General features: G+C 45.7%; 1 protein-coding gene across 1 annotated transcript in view; it reads left to right on the forward strand.

The window, feature by feature from the left end:
• Positions 1–3,996: 3,996 nt before the first annotated feature.
• The window catches only part of CMBL (carboxymethylenebutenolidase homolog), a 31,486-nt gene continuing 16,809 nt past the window's right edge, over positions 3,997–18,673 (forward strand). The window contains exon 1 of the mRNA XM_017888555.1: positions 3,997–4,429. The gene's annotated coding sequence lies outside the window, so the exon portion shown is untranslated. The remainder of the gene's footprint in view (positions 4,430–18,673) is intronic.

The following is an 18,673-nucleotide window of genomic DNA, read 5'->3' on the forward strand; positions in this document are numbered from 1 at the left end:
GGAGTGGCTTAGGTGGAGGTTCTGGCTCAGGGTCTCTCAGGAGGTTACCATGGGGTTATAACATCTGACACTTGGCTGAGGCTGGAGGATTCTTGTCCAGGATGGCCCAGGAACATGACTGTGGGTCACAGATTTCTTTGCTCCAGAGGCTACTCAAGACATGGCTGGGAGCTGACTTCCCCTAGAGCATGTGATCTGAGAGAGAAAGCTAGACACACACATACACAGACACAGACACACAGACACACACACAGAAAGAGAGAGAGAGAGAGAGAGAAGAGAGAGGTGGAGTCCCAGAGTCTTCTCTCATCTAATGTTGGAAGAGACATACCATCTGATATGGTTTGGCTGTGTCCATACTCAAATCTCATCTTGAATTCCCATGTGTGGTGGGAAGGACCCAGTGGGAGGTAATGAATCATGGGGGCAGGTCTTTCATTTTTATTTTTATTTTTTTAGATGGAGTTTTGCTCTTGTTACTCAGGCTGGAGTGCAGTGGTGCAATCTCAGCTCACTGCAACTTCCCTTTCCCAGGTTCAAGTGATTCTTCTGCCTCAGCCTCCTGAGTAGCTGGGATTACAGGTGCTCACCAACATGCCTGGCTAATTTTTTGTATTTTTAGTAGATACGGGGTTTCACCATGTTGGCCAGGTTGGTCTCAAACTCCTGACCTCAGGTGATCTGGCCGCGTTGGCCTCCCAAAGTGCTGGGATTACAGGCGTGATAGTGAATAACTCTCACAAGATCTGATCGTATTATAGGAAGGAGTTTCCCTGCACAAGCTCTCTTTTCCTGCCATCATCCACGTAAGATGTCACTTGCTCCTCCTCGCCTTCCACCATGATTGTGAGGCCTCCCCAGCTGTGTGGAACTGTAAGCCCATTAAACCTCTTTCTTTTGTAAATTGCCCAGTCTGGTATATCTTTATCGGCAGCATGAAAACAAACTAATACACCATCACTATGTGTGTATTCTATCGGTCATACAGACCAACCATGGTAAGTGTTGGAGACTCCATAGGGTTGTGATTTCTCAGAGGCAGGGCACGTTATGAGTCATCTTGGAGGCTGACTACTACAAAATTATTAAGGGGTGAAAGGTCAGGTTGTCTATAATTTGCACGCTTTTGAAAAAAAATTGATGAAGCAAGTTTACTAAAATACTAAAGATAATTATATTTAGGCCTGGGGTATATGGGAGTTAATTGTATTCTTCTTTCTACCTTTCTATATGTTTATACATTTTCATTAATAAAAAGTAAAAAAAAAAGCAAATTGAAGCTTTCTATCTGGGGATGACAAGATGGCCTACTGGTGCTCAAGAACCTTCTAGAAATCAGCTACCCAGCCTCTCACCTGTCTTCACCAGCAGTGCCTGCCCTATGCACAGGATTCAGCGCTTTCCCAGCGGACTCCCTGCAGCTCCACTGAGGAGAGCTGGAGGCTGAGTCAGCAACACAGCCAGGAAATGGTAACAGATGACATAGAATATGTTTGCCCTCAGGTATTATTTTGAAATGTTCTGAAACACAGCAGCACTTTTTCTGATTTTGTTCCACGTGTCTGTAGAGGAGCAATTCCAAGGAATACTTTTACTGACCTTGCCTTCAAAGTCAGTGAAATCACAGGCGTTTGAGCAGAGTCAGCAATTTTTTTTAACTTTGACCTTGCCCTGTTTGTTAACTCAGCTTGGACTCATTCTGTCCCTGGAATTTAGTTACCTATTTAAGAATGAAAAATAAAAATAACTTTGGAGAGGTAACGAGCAGCAAACGCTGAGTCATACCTCTTTAATTTATAGGGAACTCTATGAAATCTTAGTGTTCATTTCCGCTAGGAGTTTCTATAAGAAGGAAACTTAATTTTTTTAAGAGCCCAGGTTAAATAATCACCTGTGTGATTATTTTTCCATAGAGTTTGGCACTAAAATCGGTGAAGTTGAAATATTTTCCTTTTGAGTGTCACAAGCAATTTGCACACTGTAGGGTGGAAACAAGAATTTTTCTTCAGCCTGGGCAACATGGTGAAAGCCTGTCTCCACACACACACAAAAACTTAGCTGGGTGACATGCCTGTAGTCCCACCTACTTAGGAGGCTGAGGTGGGAGGATCACCTGAACCCAGGGAAGTAGAGGCTGTAGTGAGCTGTGATCGTCCCACTGCCCTCCAGTCTGGGTGACAGAGTGAGACCCTGTCTCAAAAAAAGTAAATACATTTTTTTCTTTGGGGTTGATCCTGAATTTGTTCTAGGTAATAACACTTTGGTAACTTTTTAAATTATTCTGGTGTTTAAAAAATCCCTATCCATTATTTTAGAGAAATTCCAAGCCCGTAAAATAATTCAACTGCAGATGCTTCAGACCAGGTTTTGAAAGATCCTGGCTGAAAGAAAATTAATGTATCTCTAGCAGGAAAACACTGTTTTAGTCCGTTTGGGCTGCTATAACAAAAACACCAGGCTGGGCAAGGTGGCTCACATCTGTAACCCAGCACTTTGGGAGGCCGAGGCCAGTGGATCACCTGAGGTCAGGAATTTGAGACCAGCCTGACCAACATGGTGAAACCCTGTCTCTACTAAAAATACAAAAAGTAGCTGGGCATGGTGGTGCACACCTGTAATCCCAGCTACTCGGGAGGCTGAGGCAGGAGAATTGTTTGAACCCAAGAGGCAGAGGTTGCAGTGAACCGAGATGGCACCACTGCACTCCAGCCTGGGTGGCAGAGCGAGACCCTGTCTCAAAAACAACAACAACAACAACAACAACAAGAAAAACACCATAGATAGACTTGGGTAGCTGAAACAACATTTATTTCTCACAGTTCTGGAAGTTGGAAGTCTGGGATGGGCCAAAAGGATTGAGTTCTTGGTGAGTGTCCTCTTCCTGACATACAGATGAGGAAGCAAGCTCCCCTGCCTCTTTTTGTAATGGCACAAATCTCATTCTTGGGGGCTCCACCCTCATGACCTAAGCGTCTCCCAAAGGCCCCGCCTTCAAATACCACCATACTGGGGGTTAGGATTTCAACATACAAATTTGGGAGGGGACACAAACACTCTGTCCATAACAACACCTTTGCAGTGGGGAGGGCAGGAAGTGCGGCCACCATAGTGCAATGGTTTGGTAATGTGCTTGTTTGTCCAGAATCGTGTCTCAATTCTGAGCTATATTCCTAGAATTCCCTTTTCCTGGATGTTTCCAGTTTGGGTGAGCCACAGGGGTGTGCTTCTGCAGCCAAGTTGAAGCTGTCATCATAACCTTGGTCAGATGACCACAGAATATACGAAGGAGGAGGCAAGTATGAAATGTGTATTTATTTATTTATTTTTTAAAAAAGGCTTCATTTGGGGCTGGGGCCGGGCACAGTGGCTCACGCCTGTAATCTCAGCACTCTGGGAGGCCGAGGCAGGTGGAACACTTGAGGTCAGGAGTTCGAGACCAGCCTGGCCAACACGGTAAAAACTCCGTCTCTACTGAAAACACAAAATTAGCTGGGCCTGGTGGCACATGCCTATAATCCCAGCTACTGGGGAGGCTGAGGCAGGAGAATCACTTGAATCCAGGAGGTGGAGGTTGCAGTGAGGTTGAGGTTGAGATCGTGCCACTGCACTCCAGCCTGAGTGACTACAGCCTCGGCAACAGAGTTAGGCTCCACCTCAAAAAAAAAAAAAATAAAAAAAAAGAAATGTGGCTGGGCATGGTGGCTCACACCTGTAATCCCAGCACTTTAGGAGGCTGAGAGGGGAGGATCACTTGAAGCTAGGAGTTTGAAGCTCCAGTGATCTATGATTGTGTCACTGCACTTCAGCCTGGGTGACAGAATAAGACCCTATCTCTAAAATAATAAAATAAACAAAAAATAGCTTAATTTTTATTTACAACAGAAGTTACTTGTCTTGGAAGCCAGGCACGCACGGAAATCTCACAGAAGGCTGGCTGTCTTCCTTCTCCTGGCCTCCCTGCCTCCTCCCTCAAGGCTTCCTGATTCTCTTCTCCCTTCCGCTCTGCGGTTCCCCCGCCCCCACGCCCTCTCCCTGCACATTTCTTTACCTTGGAGCCTCTCCCATCTCTCCCTCCCTCTTCCTCCCTCCCCCAGCCTCCTATCACCCCACTTCTTCCCCTCCCCTTACTTTCCTCCCTCCCTTCTCTCCTCTCCTCCCCACTGCGCCTCCCTCCCTCCTGGCCTTCCTTCCCTTCTCCGACTTCGCAGACCTCTCTTACCCCAGGCCTCCCTCCTCCTCCTCTCCGCCCCCTCCGGGCTCCGGCTCTCCCAAGAGGCTACGACTCCGGGTGGAGCCACTGGTCCCGCAGGGATCCCTGCGTCCTCGGTCGCCGCGTCCACGGCCCTCTCGCGTCCCCGCCCGGCGCCGCGCCCGCTCCTCTGAGTTCGGCCTCCGCGCGGTGCAGCGCAGTCTCAGGCCGCGGGACAAGGTACGTGCGCGTCCCCGGGGCACATAAGCCCGGGCCCCGCTCCTTTGAACTCGCGCGTGTGTTCTAACTATGGCAAAGAAGGTCTTTGCCGCGTGCACGGGTAAGGAACTTCCCATAATCCGTTTGCAGAAGCTGACTTTCATAAAAGTGATACGTTGTCCTTGCAGGACAGCAACCCCCACGATCCCACGCATCCGAAGCAGCCGCTGTTTACATTTTGGTATTTTTCCCGTAGGTGTTTCGCCATACATTTTAAGGACATAGTGGAAATCACATCGTATGCAAACTTGCGTTCATTTTGGCCGTTTAGCACGGAGGAGCTTTTCCTCCATGCCGTTAAATACTCCTTGTAACTCTCTTCCTGCAGTGAGACATTCTGGTTCTAGCGTTTTTACTAATATAAAACTGTGAAAAAAAAAAAACTGAGCATATTTGCATCGAAATCAGTATCCACATTCGACAGCTTTTCCTTAGGGTGAGTATTAAGAAGAGAGGTGCTGGGTCTATGGATCTAAGAGTGGGACATCCTAAATGCTGGGTAGGTGTTGCCAAGAACGACTGGACAGTTTACACCCCACAGCCATGTGGGTCGGGCAGGCTTTGGAAACACTGGGCACTGAGATTTATGTCCACTTGCTGATGGAAGATGCCACCTGTTGTTTTCAAAGCCCATTTAAAATAAAGTGGTTAGTAATGAGCCTCGTCGGTATCCGGGGAATCCTATCCAGGCCTGGAACACCAGAGAAAAAGCAGACTGCAGGGGCGTCGTTGGCATGTCTGAGAGGGCCAATGTGTGCTCCTCCAGGTAGCTTCCTAATCCATGCTCTCTCAACCATAGACACTTGGAAAATACAAGGATGACTGCTGAAAAATAAATATTTGGAGAAGTTTGATGTTTACATAATCATCTAAGGAGAAGTACTGGCCCTGCCTTCCCCGCTGCAAGATTGAAAATCACTTGCCATGTTCCTACAGTGTTTAACCAGTAAAGGAGAAACCTCCTGCCTTTCACATTAGAACCCACCTTCCTGTGTTGTCTTGGGGTCTCTGTAACCCTGAGCCCTGGATTCACTTCCACGTGGTTTCTATTTCTCAATTTCTAAAGCTTCCAGAAATGTATTCCTCCCTTCTCTCCTCTCCTCCCCACTGCACCTCGCTCCCTCCTGGCCTTCCCTTTCCTGACTTTGCAAACCTACCTCTCTTCCCCCAGGCCTCCCTCCTCCTCCTCTCCGCCCCCTCCAGGCTCCGGCTCTCCCAGGAGGCTGGAGATGTATTCCTAGACTTCCCTGCTTGTTATAATCCCAACTGTACCAGTCCCCTTTGCTTGTCAAAATCTGTTTTCTCTATTTCTGTTGAAGAACTGTGTTGTGCCTGGAAGTCTGACTTGTGCGTTATTTGAATCCTTAGGACATGAAATCAGGAAAACTACACCCCCACCATACTTTACCACCTGTCTCTTATCTCTCTGACTGCCAGTGTTAGGGAATGTTTGATTACATTGTTAAAAGAAAATTTTCAGCCAAAGGTGAAATCATGACTTTTATACAGATATAAAAGTGGTAAATATTTTATTTTATTCATTAAAGAGAGAAATAGGCAGATGTTGTAACTGGTTCAAAAAAGAAGTCAAGAAGTGGAAATGTATATGGAGTAAAGGAATAATGCCTTATGAAGGTACGGCGCAGGAGAGCACACCCTTGGAATCTGCAGATCAAATACTCAACTGTAAGGCCTGGTGTGGTGGCTCACGCCTGTAGTCCTAGCGCTATGGGAGGCCGAGGCAGATGAATCCTGAGCTCAGGAGTCTGAGACCATCCTGGCCAACATGGTGAAACCCCGTCTCTACTAAAATACAAAAATTAGCCAGGCGTGGTGGCATGTGCCTATAATCCCAGCTACTCAGGAGGCTGTGGCAGGAAAATTGCTTGAATCAGTGGGGCAGAGGTTGCAGTGAGCAGAGATTGCACCATTGCACTCCAGCCTGGGCAACAGAGTGAGACTCCGTCTCAAACAAAACAAAACAAAACAAAAAAAAACACCAGTGATCCCCTTGGGTTTTAATGTGTAATTTTCCAGAGGCACGTGCTTGTGTGAGGCAGAGTGAGTCTCCTTCACCCCTGCAGAGTGACTCTTGTGACCCTTCCAGCTTGGCCTCACACAAGCAAGTCCTTCTGGAAAATTACTCATGAAAACCCATGGGGATCACTGTTGAGTATTTGATCTGCAAATTCCAATTTCATATGCTCCTCTCCTGTGTGTACCATCACACAGAAGCCATTCACACATATGCAGCACCTTGCAGTAATGTCTATGGGGAATCGTGCATTCGTGCTGGTGGCCGGGGTGGATATTGCCGAAGAGCATGGCCCCCAGAGTGTCCTGCAGGGCACTCCCCAGAGCTAGGAAGAGCGTCCTGATTTCCAGAGACCTCACCAGTGGAGACCACAGAACTGACCTGCGACCTGGGGATGACCAGAAGATGGCCCCAAACACATCTGCCATGATGCAGAAAAGCCTTTATTGACACATGTGTAACGAGGACTCTGTCATGCATCTCAGACACACAGTCCTGCCCCAGCACAGGAGGAAAAGGAAACCTTCTTACTCACAATAAAGCACCTCATCATATGTAAAATAAATTTTGTGCCACAGTGGAAAAGTACCCATGTCTATAGCACACTCTCTGCACGAAGCTGGCTGATTCCACCTTCGTTCATTGTACTTGAGCCATTTTTAGGGATAAGTGGCAGATCTGATAGATTTGTAAATTCTGTCATGTCTCCATGCAGAATTAATGGACTCTTTCCCCTCCTGTGGAGAAAAGTTAAAAAAAAAAAAAAAAAAAAAAAAAAAAAAAAAAGACATGTTGCCTAGGCTGGTCTCTAACTCGCAGTCTCAAGCAATCCTCTTGCCTCAGCCTCCTAAAGTACTGGGATTACAGGTGTGAGCCACTGCACTTGTCTTCGTTTGCAATTCATCTCAGCGTTTCTTTTGTCAACTAAAGAATGGTGACTTTCATAAATTTGGAAAAAGAGAGCTTTATTTCTCATAAAGTGTTGCAGCCTGCAAGGCGGCCATTCTGACAGGCTGGGAAGGGTAGTCTCTGGCCAGAAGCTGGAAACAGACCTTTCCAGTGTGGGAAGAATAGTACAGGGATCTGTGCTGAACAGTGTGGCCAAATACACAGATTCAATAAGCTATAGGAGGGGCTATAAATTTTTAAAATAATTAATTAGTTAATATTTTTGAAACAGGGTTTCATTGTGTCCCCAGGCTGGAATGCAGTGGCACGATCATTGACTCACTGCTGTCTTGACCTCCTGGGCCCAAGTGATCCTCCTAGCTCAGCCTCCTAAAAGGCTGGGACCACAGATGTGTGCCACCAAGCGTGGCTAATTTTCTAATTTTTTTTTTGTAGAGATGGGGTTTTGAAGAGATTGGCCTTCCAGTGTGCTGGAATTGTAGGCATGAGCCACTGAGCCCAGCCCCTCCTTCCTGTCATGGCCTGAATTAGTTTTATGGGTTTCTTTAGAATCCCCTTGGCCAAGAGGAGAGGTCCATTCAGTTAGTTGGGAGGCTTGGAATTTTATTTTTGGTTTACAGTGCATCTGCAGGAGGAAGCTAAAATCCTGAAAGATATATACAGAAAATATAGTACAGTTAGTTGAGGGTCAAGGCTATGTTCCCTGAGACTTGCCAGGGTAGAAACTGTCCGCCCTGCCCATTGTAAACTTGGCCTTTGGCACAAGGCGTGGCCTGGCTGCTGTGCCCTTGTGGAGGGTCTGGGCAGGAGTCCAGCCGTCGACATGCACCACACACGGGCCTCTCCTGCAGGAGAATAACCTTGCAGGATCAGTGTGGAGGGCTGCTCACCTGCCTGTAAGCATTCCTTTTGCAAAATGGATGTCAACTGAAAATAAAGTAAAAACATTCAGATTAGAGGCTTCCTGGAATGGCCAGGATTTTCTGTGATCCCTGGATTCTCATAGAACAAACAGCTCAGGTAAGAAGTCAGCCCAGACCAGCCTGGCCAACATGGTGAAATCCTGTCTCTACTAAAAGTATAAAAATTAGCCGGGCGTGGTGGCAGGCACCTGTAGTCGCAGCTACTTGGGAGGCTGAGGCAGGAGAATCGCTTGAACCCGGGAGGCGGAGTTTGCAGTGAGCGGAGATCGTGCACTGCACTCCAGCAAAAGAAAAGGAAAAGAAAACTCTACAGGCCTGGACTTGCTGCTTGTGTCTGAGGGGTGGGGCAGTCTTGGGAACTGAGCCCTCACCACCCCTGCCCCACCCCTTACATTTGGTCATCGTGTTGATGATCGTTGTATTGTGAGAGCAGAGGGAAACATGGCTTGAGAGTTTTTCTGAAACGGTGTCAAATAACAATGTTGAATTATTTGTCTTACTAATTATAGTTCTATAATGTAGCTTATGAAAACCAAACCAATAAAACTAGAGTCCAGTTGTCCTTGACTGGATAACTAGTTATTAATTTCTTTCTTCTCAAAATCTAATTACTTTATTTCTAATTATGAAACACTAAGAATATGCAGTAATGTGAAGGACATTATATAACAGCCATCCTTTCACATCACCCATATTTAAAAGATAGTACCATTTTGCCCTATATACTTCAAATGAAAACTTTTTAAGGAAATAAAATATAATAAAGCCCACAATCTCCGTTTTTTCTCCCCTCTCATCCCAGTAACCATCGTCCTAACGGTGATAATTCATTCCCGTGCTTGATACTTTTCCTACAGTATGTTCATTAGTAAAATGTATATTTTTTGGTTGTTTTTTATTTAGCATCAAAATGTATGTTTTTTGGCTGTTGTTTAGTATCAAAATGCTATGTCTTTTTACATATTATGTTTTTGAGATTTTTTAAGTTTTGTATTTTCATTTTTAGAGACAGGGTCTCTCTGTGTTGCCCAGACTGGAGTGTAGTGGCATGATCATAGCTTACTGCAGCCTTGAATTCCTGGGTTCAAGTGATCCTCCTCTCAATCTTCTGAGTAGCTGGGACTACGGGTGCACGCCACCATGCCCGGCTAATTAAAAAAATTTTTTTGTAGAGATGGGGTCTCCCTATGTTGCTCAGGCTGGTCTCATACTCCTGGCCTCAAGCTATGACCATGTCTTGACCTCCCAAAGTGCTGGGATCACAGACATGAGCCACCGTGTGGGCCTGGAGATTTATTGTATTGATAAATTACAGGTGCAGCCTGTTCATCAAACTGTTGTGTAATATTCTTTTTATGAATGTATTTGTTTTCTAGGGCTGCCATAATATTACCAGATACTGGGTGACTTAAAGCAACAAAGTGCCTCATAGTTCTAGAGGCCAGGAGTCCAAATTGAAAGTGTCAGCAGGGCTCTGCTCTTTCTGAAACCTGTAGAGGAGAACCTTTCCTTGCCTATTCCAACATCTGGTGGGGGCCAGCAATCCTTGGCTTGCAGGTGCATCCTTCCTGTCTCCACCTCCATCTTCATACGGCTTTCTCTTCTGTGTGTCCATTGTGTCTTTGTCCACATTATCACCTTCTTAGATGGACACCAGTCATTGGATTTATGGTCTACTGTACTCCAGCATGACCTCATCTTAACTACAGGACATCTGCAAGGACCCTGTGTCTAGTTAAGGTCACATGCAAAGGGAGTGGAGGATAGGACTTAAACATGTATTTTGGGGGAACACAATTCAACCCACATCAATCAATAAATTGCAGTTTATTCATTCTCCTGTTGGTGGTCAATTAGATTGGTTCCAGGTGTTGTCATCATATTAGTGGTGCCAAGAACATTTTTCCATGATCACTGCATGTGCCTGTGTGGGCACGTGCGAATTTTCTCTCTCTCTCGCTCTCTCTTTTTTTTTTTTTTTTTGAGATAGGGTCTCACTCTTAACGCCAAGGCTGGAGTGCAGTGGTGCAATCTTGACCTCCTGGACTCAAGCAATCCTCCCACCTCAGCCTCCTGAGTAGCTGGGACCACAGGTGCACACCACCATGCCTGGCTAATTTTTCCTTTTTTTTTTTTTTTTGTAGAGATGGGATTTTACCATGTTGCCCAGGATGCTCTCAAACTCTTGGGCTCGAGTGATCCCCCTGCCTTGGCCTCCCAAAGTGCTGGGATTACAGGCATGAGCCACCGTGTCCCACCACATGTGATATGAATTTCTCTAGGGAAACATCTAGTGGTGGGATATCTGGTGTGTGGGGCATCTGCTTCTTTAACTTTGCTAGACTTTGCCAGACAGCTTCCAGGGTTTGAATCATTTCACGTGCCCTCCCATTTCCCTACAAGTGTACCATCATCTCTGTGTGTTAACAGACTTTCGCAATCTGCAAGATGGAAAACAGTACTTCATTCTTGTTTTTATTGTAATTTCCGTAAGTACAGTGAGGTTGAATATCTCTTCATGTGTCTATGGGCCATTCAGGTGTACTTTTTTGTAAATTGCCCATTCGTATGAATTTTTCTATTGTGTTGTCTTTTTCTTGGTGACTTATAAGAATTCTTTATATATTTTATCTAGACACGAAGTCCTCTGTTCCTACAATAATACCTTCTCCTAGTCTATCTTGTTTTCTCACTTTGTTTATGGAGACTTTTATCTTAATGTTAATCATTATCTTATTAATCTTTCATCTTAGTTACTATCTTATTAATGCAATTTTAAAAGCTTTTAGTCATGGAAAATCTCAGGCATTTATAAAAGTAGAGAGATTAGTACAGAAGACACTCCAGCTGCACCACCATCAGCGCGTGGACACCTTGTCCCCTACCCCCACACGGAGCTATTTTGGGTTTTTATTTGTTGTTTTTCGAGATGGAGTCTTGCTCTGTCGCCCAGGCTGGAGTGCAGTGGCGAGATTTCGTCTCACTGCAACCTTTGCCTCCTGGATTCAAGCGATTCTCATGCCTCAGCCTCCTGAGGAGCTGGGATTATAGGCGCTCACCACCATACCTGGCTAATTTTTGTATTTTTAGTAGAAATGGGATTTCACCATGTTGGCCAGGCTGGTCTCGAACTCCTGACCTCAGGTGATCCACCAGCCTTGGCTTCCCAAAGTGCTGGGATTACAGGTGTCAGCCACCGTGTTCAGCCCAAATGGGGGCTATTCTGAAGTAAATCCCAGACCTCTGGTCATGTCATCTGTGTGTACATCGTGATATGGTGATGCCTCTGTGAAAGAGAAGGACTGAGAAACACGTGGCTGCAATGCTATCATCTTTCCCTACCCAAATTCACAATAATTTGCAGTATCATCAAATATCCACTTAGTATTCAGTTTTCTTCAGTTGTCTTTACTTTTTAAAAAAACAAAAAACAAAAAACAATTGGTTACAATGAAATGGGATTTCTTTTTTTTTTTTTTTTTGAGACAGAGTCTCGCTCTGTCGCCCAGGCTGGAGTGCAGTGGCACGATCTCGGCTCACTGCAAGCTCCGTCTCCTGGGTTCACACCATTCTCCTGCCTCAGCCTCCTGAGAAGCTGGGACTACAGGCGCCCGCCACCACACCCGGCTAGTTTTTCAATTTTTAGTAGAGACGGGATTTCACCGTGTTAGCCAGGATGGTCTTGATCTCCTGACCTCGTGATCCACACGCCTCAGCCTCCCCAAGTGCTGGGATTACAGGCGTGAGCCACCATGCCCAGCTGTGAAATGGGATTTCTAATCCTTTATGGTTTTTTTGGGGTGGGGCCAAATTTAAGAAATTCTTCGTTACTCCAAAGTACAAGAAAAAAGTATTCAGTATTTCCCTCTGATCACTGAACTTTGCCTTTCGTACTTAGATTTCTAGCCATCTGATATGCTCGCACACTGGGGTAGGTGGGGATCCATGGTGATTTGTTTTCTCACCTGGGTAGCTCAGTGCTGCAGCCTTGCCCCATTGATGGCCAGTCCCTCCTCCCACCACAGGTCCCTCCTGCCCCCTCTCATGACTGCATAGCCCCATTGTATCTGACCCCCTCTCTCTGCCTGCTCTGCGCCTGCTCTGCGCATGTTCCCGCTGCTGGACCTGGCTGGAGGAAACAGCCATACATTTCCCCGACCACAGTACTTCTCCCCTGGTCCCCGTTTTCCTGCTTGTCCTCTCCCCAGCCCTCCTCCTGCCTCTCACCCTGAGCTGCTGACTCTGCTTCTCAGTTCTGTGAGCAAACAGATGCCAACAGGGAGCATCCACACTCTCCCACCCCACACCCACCACCACCTGTGTCTGTGTCCACGTCCTCAGCCTGGCTTGGGCGCGTGAGGACTGTCCACACTGCCAAAGAAGGGAGGGCCTCCACTATGCACCAGAACCTCCCCTCCTACTCTCCAGTTTCCTCTCTCCCTGGGTCACTGACTGTGATTTGTTTATTTTCCTCTCTGTGGTATCATTCTCATCCACATACAAATAGGCTGAGATTTCTTCCACTTAAAAAAAAAAAGGCTCATCACTGTATCTTCCCTCCGTCTTTTGCACAGTCTCTTTGCTCTTTTTTTTTTTTTTTTTTGAGATGGAGTTTAGATCTTGTTGCCCAGGCTGGAGTGCAATGGTGCGATCTCAGCTCACTGCAACCTCTGCCTTCCGGGTTCAAACGATTCTTCTGCCTCAGCCTCCCAAGTAGCTGGGATTACAGGCATCCGCCATCGCGCCTGGCTAATATTTGTATTTTTAGTAGAGACGGGTTTTCCCCATGTTGGTCAGGCTGGTCTCGAACTCCTGACTTCAAGTGATCCACTTGCCTCTGTCTCCCAAAGTGCTGGGATTATAGGCGTGAGCCACCGCGGCTGGCCTCTTTGTTCCTTTTTCTGTCAGAAGTCTTCTAAGAGTTTTCTGTGTTCACTGTCTTTAGTTCTTTCCTCTCTCATTCTCTCTCTCTCTTTTTTTTTTTTTTTTTTGAGATGGAGTCTCGCTCTGTTGCCCAGGCTAGAGTGCAATGGCGTGATCTCAGCTCACTGCAACTTCTGCCTCCCAGGTTCAAGCAGTTCTCCTGCCTCAGCCTCCCAAGTAGCTGGGATTATAGGCATGTGCCACCACGCCTGGCTAATTTTTGTATTTTTAGTAGAAACGGGGTTTTACTGTGTTGGCCAGGCTGGTTTCCAACTCCAGGCTTCAAGCAGCCCGCTCACCTTGGCCTCTTGAGTGCTGGGATTGAGCCACCGTGCCCAGTCTCCTCTCAGTCTCTTTTAAGCCCACTGTGATTATGCTGTCACCCATGCCCTCGTCCAAGCCTGTCCTTGTGGAGATCACCAATGACCTTCACTTCGCCAAGCCCTGAGGGCAACTCTCACCATTCATTGCTCTCCCGTCGATACCCGTTCTTCACTTGGGTCCAGGACACCACACTTGGGGTCTTCCTCCCCCATCACTGGCTGTTCCTTCTCAGGTTCAGTCCTCACTTGCTGGTTCCTTCTGATCTCCCTGAATGTTTGTGTTGAAGGACCCCAGGGCTCAGTCTTCTAGATTTCTCTTTTATTCATCCACCATTATTCCCTGAAGGATGTCATTCATTCTTAAAGTTTAAATATCACCTACAGGCCCGGCGCAGTGGATCACCTGAGGTCAGGAGTTTGAGAGCAGCCTGGCCAACATGGTGAAACCCCGTCTCTACCAAAAAGACAAAAATTAGCCGGGTATGGTGGTGCTCGCCTATAGTACCAGCTACTCGGGAGGCTGAGGCAGGAGAATTGCTTGAACCCAGTAGGTGGAGGTTGTTGTGAGCCGAGATTGTGCCACCGCACTCCAGCTTAGGGGACAGAGTGAGACTGTGTCTCAGACAAACCAAACAAACCTACATACAGTCATTCTTGGTATTTGTAGTAGTAAAGTTACTACAGACACTGAGTTAGCAAATCCTCAACTATTGCTCCTGGGGGAAAATACAGGTTAGCTTCCTGTAAAGCTCTGGCCTGGTCACAGCAGTTTCCTCAGTTGACCCATACATCAGCCTGGTTTTATGTGTGTTTTTGTGGAAGACACCATTCTAATATATATTGTTGACTCATTAACAGGGAGCTCATGGCCAACAGGTCTGTAACTTGTGCCTGAAAAAAGCTTCTCCAATACACGCATTTTCCCCATAAGGCACATCACAGCCTTCCCGTGCTTAGCAACACTAGACAGCATGTGAGCCCTAAGTGTGGGGCCCTTTTAAACGGCAAAATCAACCCCTTAAAAAGCACAGAACTGTGCACTAAGACCGTGCAAAGGACACTTGTTTACACTGAGAGCTGAAATGAGAAGCAAAGTGTTGTGGGCACTTGGGCTGCTCTAACAAATGTGGCTTCAACAACAAACATTTCTCACAGTTCTGGAGGCTGGGAAGTCCAAGATCGAGGTGCTGGCAGATCCAGTGTCTGCTGAGCGCCTGTTTCTGGTTTGCAGATGGTCATCTTCTGGCTGTATTCTCACCCAGCAGAAAGAAGGCAAGCCAGCTCTCTGGGCTCCTCTGAGGTCCTCAACCCATTCTTGAGGACTCTGCACTTGTGAACTACCTGCCTCTCAAAGACCCCACCTCCAAATATCATTCCACTGGAATCAGGGTTTCAACATCTGACTTTTTGGGGACACATTCAGTCTATTGCACCCTGTGTGTCCTCAGCTGGGAATGTGGACATCGACAGTTCACATTTTTTGAATGTCCATGAATGATGGAGGGGTTACAAAATACACTCAGCAGGTATGGCCAGGCACAGTGGCTCACATCTGTAATCCCAGCACTTTGGGAGGCCGAGGTGGGCAGGATCATCCGAGGTCAGGAGTTCGAGAGCAGCCTGGCCAACATAGTGAAACCCCATCTCTATTAAAGATACAAAAATTGGCCGGGTGTGGTGGCTAACGCCTGTAATCTCAGCACTTTGGGAGGCTGAGGTGGGCGGATCACGAGGTCAGGAGTTCGAGACCGTCCTGGCTAACATGGTGAAACCCCATCTCTACTAAAAATACAAAAAATTAGCCGGGTGTGGTGGTGGGCGCTTGTTTTCCCAGCAACTAGGGAGGCCGATGCAGGAGAATCACTTGAACCCAGAAGGTGGAGGTTGCAGTGAGCCGAGATCATGCCACTGCACTCCAGCCTGGGCGACAGAGCCGGATTCTGTCTCAAAAACAAACAAACAAACAAACAAAAATTAGCCAGGCATGGTGGCGGGCACCTGTTTTCCCAGCAACTAGGGAGGAGAATCACTTGACACAGGAGAATCACTTGAACCCAGAAGGTGGAGTGGAGGATTGCAGTGAGCCGAGATCACGCCACTAACACTCCACAGACCTGGGGCAACCAGAGTGAGACTTCCCGTCTCAAAAAAAAAAAAAAAAAAAGAAAAAAAAAAAGCAAGTAGATGAGTTCATGAATACAGAATCTGCAAACAATGAGGGTCAGCCGTATACTCACATCACTCTCAAAGTTGTCTTTTTAGCTTGGGCCCCTGGCCCTTGAACCTCTACCGTGTCACCCAGCTTTTCTCTGGGATGTGTAATAGATACCTGAGCCTTAATATGCCCCAAACTGAAGTCCTTATCTCCTCAAACCAGCTCTTCCCGCATCCCTTCTCATTTAAACACACTCCACCCTCCGGTTGCTTAGGCAGGAACCCTTGTAATCATCACTGACTCCTCCTTTTGTCTGATGTCCCCACACATACAATCTGTCCGCAGAACTGAGTGGCTCTGCCTGTAAAATCTGCCCACACTTGACCATTCCCTCCCTCTCACCATCACCATCACTGGTGTGAGCTGCTTCATCTCTTGGCTGGATTGTTGCTGGAGCTATCCAACTGGACTTTCTTTTCTTCCTGTGCTACTTGATGATCTCTTCTTAAAACAGCATCCTAAATGATACTTTTTTTTTTTGAAACAGGATCTCTCTGTGTCATCTAGGCTGGAGTGCCATGACATAATCGTGACTCACTGCAGCCTTGACCTCCCAGGCTCAAGGGATTCCCCTACCTCAGCCTCCCATGTAGCTGGGTATACAGGCATGTGCCGCCATGCCCAGTTAATTTTTGATTTTTTTTGGCAGATATGGGGTCTTGCTATGTTGTCCAGGCTGGTCTCAAACAATCCTCCCACCTCAGCCTCCAAAAGTATTGAGATTACAGGCCTGAGCCACCGTGTCAGGCCAATGATACTTTTAATCAACTCAAATAAAGCCACTCACTTCCCCAAAATTCTCCAGTGGCTTTTGTCTCACACTGAGGAAAAACTGAATTCTTCCAGTAAAGCTCTGGGAACTCACACTGTTCCCTGCTGCTCTCTCCCCTGGCTCTTTCTGTTCCAGCCACACTGGTCTTGCTGTTCATCAGACATGTCAGACGTGCTTCTACCTCAGGGTCTTTGGCACTTGCTGTTTGTTCTGCCTCGACTGCTCTTCCTCCAGATATGTGCAGGGCACCACCCCTCACCTCCTTTGCCCAATGGTGCCTTTCCAACAAGCTGTTCCCCAATACACCGTTGTAAATTGCAACCCACACCCTCAATCCAAGATTGTCTTCTTTCCTTCTCTGTTCTGTTTTTCTTCTTAGCGTTGGTTACCATCTGAAAAGCACATTGTTTCTGTATATTTCATCCCACTAGACTGTATGATTCCTGAGGGCAGGGATTTTTATTTGTTTCATGCTTTGCTGTTTCCCCAGAACTTTCGACAGTGTTTGTCACAGAGTGGTGCCCCAATAAACATTGTGTGGATGACTGGATGACTATACATGAGTCTGGTTCTAGAGTCTTTGGTCTGTTCTATTGATGTATTTGTCTATCCAGCAATACCATACTGTTTTAATAGGTTTTGTTGTTTGGTAAATTAATTTCTCCTTCTCCATTTTCTTTCCGTTATCGTGGCTATTCTTGTTTCTTACCTCTTTTTATTAGTTTTAACATGAAAATTCATTTGGCATTTTTACTGTAATTGCATTGAATTTATAGGTTAGTTTGAAGAAAACTGCCATTTTTACAATATTACGTATTTTGCACATTGCTAATGACTCATCAATTTGCAAGATACATGTCTTCATTTATTTAGGTCTTTTTTGTCCTTAATATTAAAAGGTAAATTTTCTTTAAATATCTTGCACATCTATTGTTAGCATTGTTCCTAGTTAACAAATGTTGGTATTATGAGTGGTATCATATAAAAATTACATGTTTTGGCCAGACATAATGAGCTCATCTATCCTTAATTACCTCCTAAAGATCCTTTCTCCAAACACAGTAACACTGAGGGGTAGGGTTTCAACATGAATTTTGAGGGGACACAAACATTTGGCCCATGGCATGTTGAATTTTGAGTGTTTTTTTTTCTATACCTCTTGTGATGATTATGTGAATTCACTCTAATTTGTTGATATCATGGATTACATCATAGAATGTGCAATGGCAAACCATCTTTGCATTCATGATATAGTCATTATATATGCATTTAAAAATATATTGTCAGAATTTACGTGCGAATATTTCATGTAGGATTTTTGTACCTACATTTGTAAGTAAGAGGGTCATTCAATTTTCATTTTCAATTTGTCTTTGTTCACTTTTGTATCCAAGAAATTATTTGCTCCAAGTAGACATTTACTTCTGATTTTTTTTTTTGATTGGTGAACATTTTTGGTCAGGTCCCTCACCCCAACTTTCAGTTATAAAAAATTTTCAAATCCAGAAAAATGGAATAAATGGTACAGCAAACATTTATATATGGATCAAGTGGATTCAATAATTCTTGGCAATTTGCCATATTGCTTTACACGTCTGTGTGTGTGTCGTGTACACGTGTATTTTATGAGCCATTTGGGGATAAATTGCAGAGGTTATGACACTTCGTTGTTCAGTACTTAGTATATATCATCTAACTAGGAACATTCCGTACAACTGCTGTTCTCATACCTTAAAAAAGTAATGGTAATTCATAATATCAACCCCCATCCATATTCACTCCTTCTGTCGTCCCCCAAATGTCTCTTACAGCTATTCTTAATTGTGAACCAGGATCTAGTTAAGGTTCACATGGTGCAATTAGGTTTATTTCTCTTTTGTTTCTTTTAATCTGGGGTTGTCTCACCACCTTTTTTCCTGTTACTTTGAATTTTTTTTTTAGCTTTTTTTTTTTTTTGAGACAGGGTCTTGCTGTGTTGCCCAGGCTGGAGTGTGGTGGGCAATCAAATCAATTATAGCTCACTGTAGCCTCGAACTCTCAGGCTCAAGGGATCCTCCCACCTCAGCCTATCAAGGAGCTGAGACCGCAGGTGTGCACCACCACGC

The sequence above is a fragment of the Rhinopithecus bieti genome, unplaced genomic scaffold, assembly GCF_001698545.2.
Source record: "Rhinopithecus bieti isolate Rb0 unplaced genomic scaffold, ASM169854v2 scaffold_17184, whole genome shotgun sequence".
In the NCBI taxonomy this organism is placed as follows: domain Eukaryota; kingdom Metazoa; phylum Chordata; class Mammalia; order Primates; family Cercopithecidae; genus Rhinopithecus; species Rhinopithecus bieti.